Here is a 13,280-nt window from a genome sequence, read left to right as displayed (position 1 = left end):
ATGGTAGCATGATTGTTATCTCTCTATCACTCTTTGAGAATGATGAACACAAATCAACAAATCACCCTTTAGAAGATACCTGAGGTGGGGGTGAAAAAACTTTATTGCATATAGCTCTCCCAAGAAATGGGTTAGCTGAACCAGAAATTGTTATTTTAACACAGTGTCATAGTTAGCAAAAGTGACAGCTTTAAACGTGTTCTGATTCTCAGAAGCTAATTAGAATTAGTGTGTATTCGTGGGGACGTTCATATTTTCATTTTCTTCCATCAGCAATTGAAAGTAATTGATAAAAACCATAAAATGTAAAATATTTTTGCTGTTTTCTAGTCACAGAAAAATAACCCATATGTTGGATTAAGTTTTTCCTCCTTCAGCTTTTATGAAGGCATATCCAAATAAACTTAAAATACAGAGCCTCTTAAAATGCAAAGGTTTTTCATAATCTTGGCAGCTGTGACACACGATTGTATGCTGATGAATCCTTGTCACTACAGAAGCTTCACGCACAGTGGCATTTCCCTCTTTGTGGTGCACATCATGATTTTAGTGTTTGGTGAACACTGATGTGTACTTGAGGTAAAAAGTTAGCTACTTACTAAGGTCTGGAAGGACCTTTTTTCCCAACAAGTTTAGAACAGATCTTAGGTTTTCATTTCTCTGCATATTTTGTAGTGTGAATTGTCACTGCAAAGGTTAGAAATGGTGGTTCTTTTCTGTCCCCTTTTGAGCCTGAGTTACGCAATAATACAGCATAACTAAAATGGTTTGGTCCAGCTAAATCAACTGGTCTCAAGAAGAGGCTTCTTGAAGTGTAATGGTAAAAATGGGATTTTCATATTCTTATTGCCATGCTGTTTGCAATACTTTTAAAATCTGTTTATACCAAATCTCAGTCCATAAGCCTGCCTGTACTTCTGGACATACAAATATTGTTAAAGGAAAAAGAAGAGTGTTACAGCATTTTCACTGAGAATTGTGTTGCCAGATGGTGAAATGGATTTAAATGTAAAGCACACTCACTTGAAAGTTATCAGCCAAAAGTTATATCTTCCAAATGAATTAAGTTCTAAAGAAAGTAAACAGTGGCCTTGTCGGTCTGTGAAGGGAGAACTTGAGTTACAGAGAAATTAAATGACTTGTGCACAGTGATAGAGGGAGCTTGTGGCATTTGACTGCTTGATGCAGCTATTTGTATTTCTGGGTCTTCTCACAAATGTGCCTGCTTAATTAGGAGACCAAAATGTTTTGAATGTTTCACAGCAGTTTGAATGCAACTTTTCAGGCAAAGCAAGTAGCCATTTGATATTACCAACAAAATTTTCATCATGTGCGCTGTTGTAGGCTTCATCTAGGTGACTTTCTTGTTCCTTTGCCACTTGTATGGTAAAAAGTAATTAAGTTCCCATGAAGCAAATGGAGAATGGCAGCTTTTCCACCACAAATGCTGAAATCTGAATGAATATCGGAACCTGTAGAACTAGTGGCACACTACTGTAGTGAACTGAGAGAGTGACCTGCCCTGAAGGGACAGGGGAAAGTAATAATGTTCGTGTCCCATCTGTCAAAAAGGTGTAGGAGACATTTCTTGTTACATAATGGCTGTTCCATTCTTTGAAATATTGTGGGGATTAGAAAATACCTTGAATAATTTATGTACACCATCTCTATTCCAGAACCATACATTACCGTTCCCACAGACAGATTATGCTGACATTCTGAACCATATGTATGGTTTATGCAGGTAACATAATACTTTCAAATTATATATGCTATGAGCCAATAAAATTAGTATGGGGTACTTATGCAATAGCCTCATAACAGCTAAACTAACAAAGGTTTATAAAATACTTCTCTCCTAATTTTTCATGGGGCAGTCACTGGGTTTTATTTTTTTCCCTTAGCTTTACTAATGAAATGCAGCATTACAAACCAGCTCTGTAAAATGCTGGTGATCTCAGGCATATATGGAATTCCATTCTCCTGTCTCCTCAGACATGAATTTCTAGGATTCAAGGACTGAATTTTCAGCTAACATAATTGCTGCAGAGCTATGACAAGTTAAACCTGCTGAGAATCAGGCTTTTTGAAAGAGGAGAATATAGATGAAAACTTTACTTTCCGAGATGGCGTTTTACTGTTCCATCAGGTTTTATTACTTCATGGGCAAGCCTGTATTTTTCCAAATTCCTTACAAGCCAATTACTGGCCTATTTCATTCCATTAGGGCTTTATTTCTTTGTTTTGAGAGGAGTTGCTTCCTTTTTTGAGAGTATTCTGCCGGTACAAAACCATAGAATCATAGAATGCTTAGGGTTGGAAAGGACCTTAAGATCATCCAGTTCCAACCTCCCTGCCATGGGCAAGGATAGCTCACACTAGACCATGTCCAGCCTGGCCTAGAACTCTGCAGGAAGGGACCATTTGCCACTTCTTTGGGCAGCCTTCTTTGGCCAGCGTCTCACAACCCTCACAATAGCGAGCTTGTTATACCTAATCTGAACTTCCCCTCTTTAAGTTAAATACATCATCCCTTGTCCTATTGCTGAAGTCCCTGATGAAGAGTCCCTCTTTGGCATTGGTCTTAGAAGTATTTTATCAAGACCAATAAATATTTCCAAGAGTTTATGAAAGGCCAAGAAGATTGACTCTTTCCACCTTACCAGAATTGCTTCTGGGCCTAGAGAGCTGGAGCCAGGACACTGAGGAAGATAGTGATGCGCAGTTTGCTCATCCACCTGGGAATTGGTACTGGGTGCTGATCTGCGCTATCCCAGTGGCATCTTTGGTATCTGTTCTCTGCAGCCTGCTGTGCTCTTGTAGGGCAGCCCGGCTCCCCTCTCCCTTTCTGCCCAGGAGGATGGTGCTTTCCATCTACTCCACTTCCAGCCCAGCAGTGCCTTGGTTCTGCAGCTCTGTGAGCCTTTGCTGTTGCTGAAGGAGGTGGTCTGCCCAGCCTGCTGGCTCTTGGGGGGAGGCCAAGCGCTTATGTGGTCCTGCTGTTTGTGGGCGAGGGCTGTAGTTTAACCAAATCAGAACAGCCGGAACCTTGCAAGCACAGCATACCTCATCTTGAGTGTGTGTGTGTGTGTGTGCGCTAGAGTGAAGGTGGTTCTCACATATGTGAGAACATATGGCTGGGGTAGGGGATATGAGCAGCAGCTTTTTCTTTTACATTAGCGTGTTATGCTTTCCTTGAGTATGCCCTTTGGTGTGTATTTTCTTTATTCCTAACCAACAGTTTAGAAAATGGGAGATGTTTTGATCAGGTGAAAAGCATTAGAAAGTAATGGAGTTTTTTCTTTTATGTTACTCCATTGCAAAAGTGCTGGGATGCCTTAAATTATTCATGGAGTCATTTCAGATGTGACTACATCTGAACTAACTTTACTATGTTTTGCTGAATCAGCTTAGGTTTATTCTGAAAAGTACATGATTGTGCTTATAGTGTTGAGTCCTTTTCCTTTTTCAAAATTCAGTTTCATAATTTGAAAGCCAAGTTGCTTTTCTGTTTAGAGGCAACGATTCTTACTGTATGAGATTGCTGAGGAAAGATATAGATCTAATAAAGAAAAGAGGAGACCACGTCTGCCTTTGTTTCACACCTGAGCAATGGAACTGCCTGGGACATAAGGCATTGGTCTGAGATTTCTTCAAGACTTCCAGGATTGACACTTGCTAAAACTTATGTTTCAGAGTAGTATTTTAAAACCTGATTTCTGAGCATTGTCATGCTACAATAACTGAAATAGGTGTTGCCTGGTGAATGTGAAGTCTTCCTGCCTTTACTACTAATTTGAAATGTGTAGCAGGATTTAATAGGAACAGGTGTGTTTGCTGATATACTTGCAGCTGATGAACCAAGCGTGCTCTCACAACTAAACAAACACACCCACATGCAGAGTTCTGAAGTAACTGTGTTTTAAAACTTTTCCAAGCTGTAAAAGTAGGTGGTTGTTGTCAGCAACAGCATATTTGTTTTAGATTTTTCTGCAATAACTATCATTCTGAAAAAAACACCTAAGAAAATCAATTCCACAAAAATAAAATGGGTAAAAGGCAGGTTTAATTATTTTTCTAATTATATTAAATTGTGTTAAGATAATGTTGATTTGTGTAAGTCATGCCACCTGATTACGTGAAATATGTGAACATGAATTTATAGACTGGATACATAAATTACTTTGCAAGTATTGTCTGTGGCTGTACAGACACATTTTGCCTTCCTATCATGTTTTCTTAACACAAAGAATTCTTGGTGGTAGGAGATGTAAAGAGAATAAAGCTGTAGGAATTTAATGCCATTTCACTGATGTGTGTGAAAATCAGCATGGGAACTTGGTGGGTCTTCTCATTGATTTCTGTGCCTTGATTTCTTGAGTGTTGCTTCATAGAAAGTGCCTCAGGTTTTTCATTGTGTCTGAATGCTGCCTCTGTGTGTGCTACCCCAAGGGCATTGGAAATCGGCAGATAGGGTCATCACTTTCTCATGTGTTGTAGCTCTTTATAGGTAATGTGTAATAGTACATATTCCAAAAGTGTCATTTGTAGACTAGCTGCTGCATCAAAGAAAAGAAATATTTAGCATGAACTCCATTTCTTTTCCTGTTACTGGTATAGACCAGTATGGAAAAGGCTTAATAGGTCAAAGTCTTCTCCCCACCCTGATAATGGCAAGTGACTGCTTTCATTAGAATTCATGTATTTTGTTATTGTGTGTCAGGAAACAATACTACATCTAGACCTAAATTACAAGTGAAATCCCAACACTGTTGAGTCACAGCAATGCATTTATTGACTTAGGGTCAAAATTTCCTCATCTGTGTTCTTGTGACAGTGGAAGGTACAGACTTCACAAAGTGCTACTTTGTGAATAAGACTGCCTAGGTGGTCATCTAAATGTGAATTCCTTTGCAGTTTGTTTTATCCAGGCTCTGTATTTTGGGACACTACCATGTTCTTTCTGCCACATCAAATAAGAAAGGTCAGACTATCTCAGTGAAATCAAATTATTTGGAGCCGAGATGCATTTCTGCTTCAAATTCTGTCCTGAAATATCATGACTGACCTTGCAATGTTCTCTGAGTGCAGAGGTGCAAGGGCAAAAGCAATCCAGGAGAGAGTAAAGCAAGTATTTGTTTCGGTACAATCCGGGGTGGGGGGGGGGAAGGGGGGGTGTGGTCCAGAAAATGAGATTGCTAATTCTGCAGTCCCCCAGTGAAAGTAATCAGTTACAGTTATGTTATGTAAACTGAGTTGCTCAGAACACTTGGTTTTAGATAGTTTTATCAGAATTACTTAATTGCATTTCAGATGGATGCTATTTGTACATGGAAGAAACTGTGTGAAGAGTAGTGTCTACTTTCTCAGTCCAGCTTTTACCCCACTCCTGGGCAGAAAGTTAGCAAAGGGAACTTAGTCTGCTGAGGGAGTGGGAAGCCCAGGGGTATGAAAGGCTGAGCCAGGGGAGAGTGGGTGACCTGCCACACCACAGGCTGACGAAAGAGGCATTTTCAAGACAGCTCAATTTAGCATCTACTTGGGATAAATGCCATTCACATTATACTACCTTTCTTTCTAACACATTTAATTATTCTACTGATTTACACTTCCCTTTCCTCCTGTGAATAAAAACCTGCAAAAATCGGATGTAGGTTTTGGTGGGGTTTTTTTGGCTGCTTTTTTTTTTTTTTCCCTAACAGAAGGTGGTGGCTGGCTCTAGCAGGATGAGAAGGATGACATTTTAAAGAATGCCAGTTTCTCTCCACATTTTGCTATAAGGCTGAAATTCATCTTGTGCTAAAGGCAACATAAGGTCTATTCACACCTTTTTCTTACTTAAAAAAGCTCTAATGTGGCAGCTCAGTGTTGAACTGGCCTTCTGAGAATGTCTAAAAGGACAGACTTTTTTGTGTATGTTCTTAGCATTCCACTCTTGGATTACTTTGGTTATGTCATATATTTGAATCTGTCCTGCTATAACATTGTAGCTGAGGTTTCTTTTGTTTTATTATGTTGACTTTTCGTCATTCCTTAAATTACTACAGTCAATACCATCCTTTTTCTTTTGTTACTTTTTTGTTTCTTCCCAGGTGAATTTGTCTGTTTAAACAAAGAGTAAATCAACGTATAAACCCATCTTCAAATGCTTTCAATTTATTCTTGCTCTGCTCTTCAAGCAGGAAGCAGTAATTGGCACAGTATTTGGTGAGAATATATACAAATATTCTTAATATGCACAAAGTATAGTATTAAATAAAGCATCCTAATTAAATACAAAACCTGTGCATTATGATTAAGCAATAAGTTTTTCACAGCTACAGATGAAAAAAAGAAAGCTGAACATAATCTAATTTATAAAAAAAGTTATTGCAAGGCAACTTTAAAATAAAATTGAGTTATGCTGGTGAGAACACGTAAGGAGTATTTCTATTCCAACCTTTAAAAGCATAATGTTAACATAGCATAAATAATGAGTGACAGTCATTTTACTGAAGGTAAATGCCATGGCAGAAAACTGCATCATCATTAGTGATGGTGAAACTCAGTAACTATCCTAAAGAAAAGTTTTTGTCACTCCCATAAAGCCAGGAGGGTGATGCCAGCAAAATGCTGGCTTAAATTTTCATTTTCTCTCCCTCAATATTTTAAGCTTTCCATTGCTGTCACTTGTATTGCCACAGTGCTGTTGGCTTTTACCCAGCCTCAAAGTCCCAGTTGTGATGTGGAGCAAGAGACAACAGGGGAGACACAAGGCGCACCTGGTATTGGAGCACTTACACAGCTATGAATGTTGGTCATGATCTTCTACAAGTTTGGTCTTTGTGTGCTCCCAAGTGTGGAAGAAGGCTTGTGTTAGGACAGGCTGATATGTAGCCAGAGGTGTTGGTAGGGCTTACTAGCTTGGTCTGGGCACCAAGCTAGCTGCAGGGATTGTGGGGGTTGCTTGGCCTGCACAGTAGAGGAAAACTCTGCAGTTGAAGGTAACGTCAGAGGGTACTGCAGTTTCAGAGCTGCAGCAGATCCTCAAGTCAGCCCCTAGGCAGCCAGATACAGCGGATATACAAGCAGGAGAATAACTATGGGTTTGTACCATGGTTATTTCAGGCCAACAAACCAACATACCTACAGCTAAGGAGTCTTAAAGCACAAATTTACTACGTGGTTCATGGTATGGTTATTAACAGCTACCACAGAAATCTTTAGGGCATTTAATTATTATTTTAGTATGCATTATTTCATGACAAATGAAAATTGAGCTCTGTTAAATGTTATTTCCTTGGGGATTTTATTCGGAACAGTAATTTGTCTTTTTTTCCTACCTTGCTTTCTGTAAGCCCAGTAATGAATTCAAACATTCAAGTTGATGAATTAAAATATTTCCTTGTCTGCTTATTTTAAAATGACACACAGTTGATTACCTTTTGCCCGAGTTTGGAAGACTGATGGTTCAGCTTTGCAAAGTTATGGCTCTTCTGAGGATGTTCTCTGAAATTATTTCAGTGGCCAGGTCTACGGTATCATACTACTTGAATTGTAAGATAGGGATTAAAAAAATATTTTGTAATGGAATGCTGTTCTCTGTAATGTAACAAGAGGGGGAGGAAGAAAAGAAATAGTTTCCAAGCTTTGCCATCATGAGTAACAGATGAAGAAGGATAAAGCTGGGTGCTCTGCAAAAGAGATGGAATAGCAGTGGGGAGGACTGTTCTTAAAAATTCTTATGGTTCTATGAGCTCATGAAGATGCATCCCCTAATTTGGAGAGTTTAGTTGCTTTAAAAAGAATCCCCCTCCCCTGGCTCTGGAAAACAAAGAGGTATTCAGCAGTGGTTAAGAGGCAGAGGGGCCGAGGCTTTTGGAATGTTGTGTGTAACATGAGAATCCCTGGAGCAGAATGGAAGGACCATGCAGTCTGGGCCTCATATTCCTACTTGCCTACAGGGATAGAGTTATGCAATTTTAAGTGCACTTTTTATTAAACTCATAATATTTTCCTTATTAATTCTGTCGCATTTCAGAGAATATTTTGCACATATTTACATAGAGAGTGAAGTATATATAATTTTTATATTAATTTTTTATTAAGCATTCAATAGTCGAAAAAATATTTTTCAATCCAAACCTGAAGGTTATTTAACCATTAGAAGTACAAATATAATAAAATGGCATCTCATTATGTTTGAAATCAAGTTGACAAAAAATCAGGAGCACACAGTTTCTCAATGTGCAAGCTGAAACTCATGCTGCCTTTTGTAGTTGCTGGGCCCTGTTGCAGGTAACCTGTGGGCTGGAACACCACTTGGTTGGACTTAATGATCTTAAAAGTCTTTTCCAACCTAGCTGATTCTATGATTAGTTTGGATTATGAGAATTGGTTGCCAAGATGGCTGGTATTATTGCAGGGGGCTGAGATTTGCTGGCGAGAGGAAGGAGGAAGGTGTCCTGGTCTAGTGGAGGGTGTCCCGGTCCATGGCAGGGGGTTGGAGCTAGATGAGCTTCAAGAATGCTTCCAACCTAAAGCAAACGATATAATTTGGTGACAGCAGCAGCTTTGTGCTGTGCAGAGATATAGCAGCCTCAGTGCTATGCTCTGGCTGCTGTCTCAGGGAAGCTGCTTTGCTGTGCTGTTGAGGAAAGCAGCATGCCTGGTGATCTTCACAAATGGCCTCTGCATTTTTCCATGACTTGATGGTGTTGTACTTTGGGCCAGTTCCTGAGCAAAATGAGAGCCAGTTTGGAGTGGCTAATTCCTCTTACTCAGACCAGAGGAATCCCTCTACATTTTTTTTAACCATTGGTGTTTGCTTTTCATATTCTCAGACTTCTAAACGCACATTTTGGTGTTTTTTGGGTTTGGTGTTTGTTTTGTTTTTTTTGTTTTTTTTTTGGGGGGGTTGTTTTTGTTTGTTGTTTTTGGGGGTTTTTTTTGTTGGTGGTGTTTTTTCTGTGTGGGGTTTTTTGTTTGTTGGTTGGTTGTTTGTTTTTTGTTTGTTTTCTTTTTTAATTCCTAACAGGTTTAAGTGCAGGATCATTATGAATTCTGTTCTTGTGGATTATGTCCACTCGGACTTGTGGGTAGTATTTACTGTTATTTATTTCTAGTCTACAAAATAGAAATCAGGTATAGAAAGCCTCAATTCTGATTACATCTTTCAGCTTCCTCCTGATATTGGCAAGCTGAAAAGTGTTTTCTTTTCTTTGCATTTTTATTTTTCTTTCTAAATTACCTCCTTTGTATCTGGGTACCATAATGTAATAAGTCTTTTGGGTACTCCTGGAGTGTTTTCACTGCTCAGTTTATGGGCAGCCTTGATGAGAAGGCTCTGGCAGTTAGCAGTTGTTTTAAATGGGATTGAGATCAGAATTTTGGAGAGCTTCAGAAGCGTTTTGTCCTGCTGGGACACAAACCAGTGTGAGATGACTGGAGAGCTTCCAGGCTAATATGGAGTAGAGATGTGTCCATAATAATGTTATAAACAAAGACCTAATGAGCATTGAACTTTATATGCTTTCAATATTGATAATAGAATGCACGTTGCCACAAGGAGCTGTGCTGCACAGATGTAGCTTACTTCAGTGCAGATGAATTAAGTTTAGCAGTAGCTTAAGTCTGCCCCGGAAACCATTATGGGACAAGTCATATGTTACACATATAGGAAGAGGTCTTCACCTGTAGAACAAAAACCCTTGCTGCAACAAACACTGCTTGGCTAGAGCTATATCAGACAATCATCCGGCCCAGAGAAGGACTGAGATGGTATCTATTCTGTTGAATGGTAAAAAAATGTTTTTAATTTTGTTTGAATTGGTTTTAGTGAGTTGTGAACTAATTCTGTAACATTGCCTACTTGCTGAATTGAGGAATATTGAAGTTCATTTCATCATGGCAGATGCTGCAGTGCAAAAGAAATCATGGGGCCTTTTTACATGCCTTTTGTTTGCATACATAACATAGGATCATAGAATCAACTAGGTTGGAAAAGACCTTTAAGATCACCAAGTCCAACCATTACCCCAAGACTGCCAAGTCCACCACTAAACCGTGTCACTAAGGGCCTCATCTGCACAATTTTTGAACACTTGCAGGGACAGTGATTCCACCACTTCCCTGGGAGCCCTATTCCAATGCCTTATCACTGGCTCTGTGAAGAAATGTTTCCTAATATCCAATCTAAACCTCCTCTGGTGCAACTTGAGGCCATTTCCTCTTGTCCTATCACTTGTTACTTGGAAAAGAAACCAGCCACCTCCTCTCTCCATCCTCCTTTCAGGTAGTTCTAGACAGCGACAAGGTCTCCCCTGAGCCTTCTCCAGGCTAAACCCCCTCAGGTCCCTCAGCCGTTCCCCATCACACTTGTGCTCCAGGCCCTTCACCAGCTCCACTGTTCTTCTCTGGATGCACTCCAGCACACAGGATTTGAGGTACAGCCTCACCAGTGCCCAGTACAGAGGGTTGATAACTGCCCTGCCCCTGCTGGCTGCATGATGGCTGATACAAGCCAGGATGCTGTTGGCCTTCTTGGCTGCCTGGGCACAAGCTGCTCATGTTCAGCTCTGTCAATCAGGATCCCCAGGTCCTTTTCCATTGACCAGCTTTCCAGCCACTCTTCTCCAAGCGTGGAACACTGCATGGGGTTGTTGTGGGCCAAGCGCAGGACCCAGCACTTAGCCTTGCTGAACCTCATACCATTGGCCACAGCCCATCTATCCAGCCTGTCCGGATCCCTCCGCAGAGTCTTCCTACCCTCCAGCAGGTCAACACTCCTGCCCAGCTTGGTGTCATCTGCAAACTTACAGAGGGTGCACTAGATCCTCTCATCCAGATCATTAAAAAAGCTATTAAACATTGGTCATAACAAATCTTTCTTTATGTAAAAGATGATAATGAAATATATTTACACGAAGATCTTCATCTGAGACCAGAGAGACAGACTGGAAGAACCCTTTATTTTTTACAGTATTTATTACAATATGAACATTCCTCCTGAGGACAGAGAAGAGATAGTCTTCAGAAAGGCTGTTGCTTCGTAGCTGTTGTAACTGTACTTTCAAACATCAGCAGGTAGATACATCACAGTGCCCCATCCCTAGCAGTATTCAGGGCCAGGTTGGATGGAGTCTTGGGTGATGTGGTTTAGTGAGGGGTGTCCCTGCCCATGGCAGGGTGGTTGGAACTAGATGATCTTAAGGTCCTTTCCCACCCCAATTATTTCTGAATTTTGTGATTTCTCTTTCAATTGTTTTGTTCTTATCACATTTAACAGGATTGAAATGTATGTTTACAAGGTTGGTGGGGTTTTAGCCTGTCACGTTGAACTAAACAGTGTGGTTCAGTGACGCTCACCTGCCTTTTAATAAGGCTTTTAAATTGTATTATGGTAACCTGGCAAAGATAACATAGGCTGTGAAGAAATACCATTTTTACATGTCAAGGCAAGACAATTGTTGTGCCTTTAGTCTTGGAAGCTGCTGAGGTATATTTTGTTTAATGCTGGTTGTCTGACATACATCTCATCTTTATAGGACACTTTCAAATATAGCCCAGCCTATTGGGTTTTACGTTGTTTAGATAGTGCTTCAAAGTCTGTCTCCTATCTCCCTTTCCAAAACATCCTTTTAGTGAGAGAGACTCTGTACTAGAACCACTCATCAGGTGGGATAAGCCAACATGGGAATCTTACAGCTGCCATGCATTGAGGTTTTTAGTGAATGTCAGAAAAGGGAGAACTTTTGGTCCTGTGAGGAGTGATTTAATAAATGGAAGAAAGGTCAATGCCTATTGAAAATAAAAATTATAGAATAACCCTGAAATATTCTGAGAAGAGTGATGATGGACAAGCCACCTTGTACAAAAAATAGCATGAATGAAGAGGAAAGAGATGGGACACGATCTTCTGTGTACTTACAAGACCGAAGATTCTGCTTCACAGAAAGTCTGCTGGAGTTTTCAGCAGAAAGAGAAGCTGCATTCAGAACTGACAATTTCTCAGGCCAGTCAGACACACTGTGACTTCTTTGGTAAAGTCATTATGTATAGATGGTTGGTAACTGTGGGCACTTTTAAAGAAAATCCTATACCCTTGTCTCCTTATCTTGAAAAACTCACGTACTGCTGTGCAGATAAACTCACAATCCTAAACTTTTCAATATCACGAAATGCACTTTTTGGACTGGGATATGTTCATAGAACCCTGGCAAATTTTGGGTTGGAAGGGACCTTAAAAGCTTATCCAGTTCCAACCCCCATGCCACAGGCAGGGACACCTTCCCCTAGACCAGGTTGCTTCAAGCCTTGTCCAACCTGGCCTTGAGCACTGCCAGGGATGGGGCATGTTACTGTCACTTATGTTACTGTCTACAGGTGTATTTTTTTACTGCAACCTATGAATTCTATCAGTACATTATGGTAGGTACTACAATTCATTGTTGGAAAAGCTTTTGAGAGTAACTGATGTGCCTCAGGTTTTGAAAGGGGTGTAAGCTGCAATCTGTGAGTGGGATTTTACGGCAGTGGGTGCTCAGAGATTTTATTTTGAAGCCTGGTCCCTCCATGCTTCATGGTAAATTTTCCCTGTTTCACAACTGCAATATTGAGAAGCTGTGAATTAGTTTCTCTGTCGTAGTTTGGCCTGTGGAAATGAAAAATGAAAGGGCTCAATCCCCGTGTGGGAGTTACCGGAGCACGTTGCAGTGTGATGCAGTCCTTATCAGACCCGTTCCTCTTGCATTTTTACCTGCCATGGATTTCTTTGTTTCTAGGAAATCATTATATATCTTTCTAGCTTATGGTTTTGGGCCACAGAAGTAGGCTGATAGAAATTAGCATTAAGGTGTATTAAGACAGTAGTCAGTGTAATCCAGCTTTTAATGCCCCTTTTTAATAACTTGTGATATGAAATAGTTTATGAAAGTATCAGATGTTCAGTATGTATCTATCTGGTATAAATGTGACTCATTCACAATTCACTCCTAGCTATGCTATTATAAACAAGTCTGGCAGTGCACATTAATTCCGTTGTGTAGACTAATGTCATGTCAGTTTTAGTAATCCTCTGAGTTTTGATGACCAAATTCAGGCCTGATGTGAGTCTCTGAGATTATAGAAAAAGGAAAACTTCAGCCTATTTGTTGAAGTTTCTATTTGAATGAAATAATAAACACATTGATTTAAAGAACAAAATAGCCTTAAATGTATGTAATATTTAGCTATTACCACACAGCATTGTTCAAGTTAGAATACTTTGGAAAGAGTTGAATAATCCCTTCCATATTCCAGAA

The sequence above is a fragment of the Neopsephotus bourkii genome, unplaced genomic scaffold (genome assembly GCF_033783945.1).
Source record: "Neopsephotus bourkii isolate Nb327-2 ecotype Australia unplaced genomic scaffold, CSIRO-AGI_Nbou_v1 NB_768, whole genome shotgun sequence".
NCBI lineage: Eukaryota > Metazoa > Chordata > Aves > Psittaciformes > Psittacidae > Neopsephotus > Neopsephotus bourkii.
The sequence above is the reverse complement of the archived record's forward strand: the minus strand, read 5'-3'. Positions refer to the sequence as shown.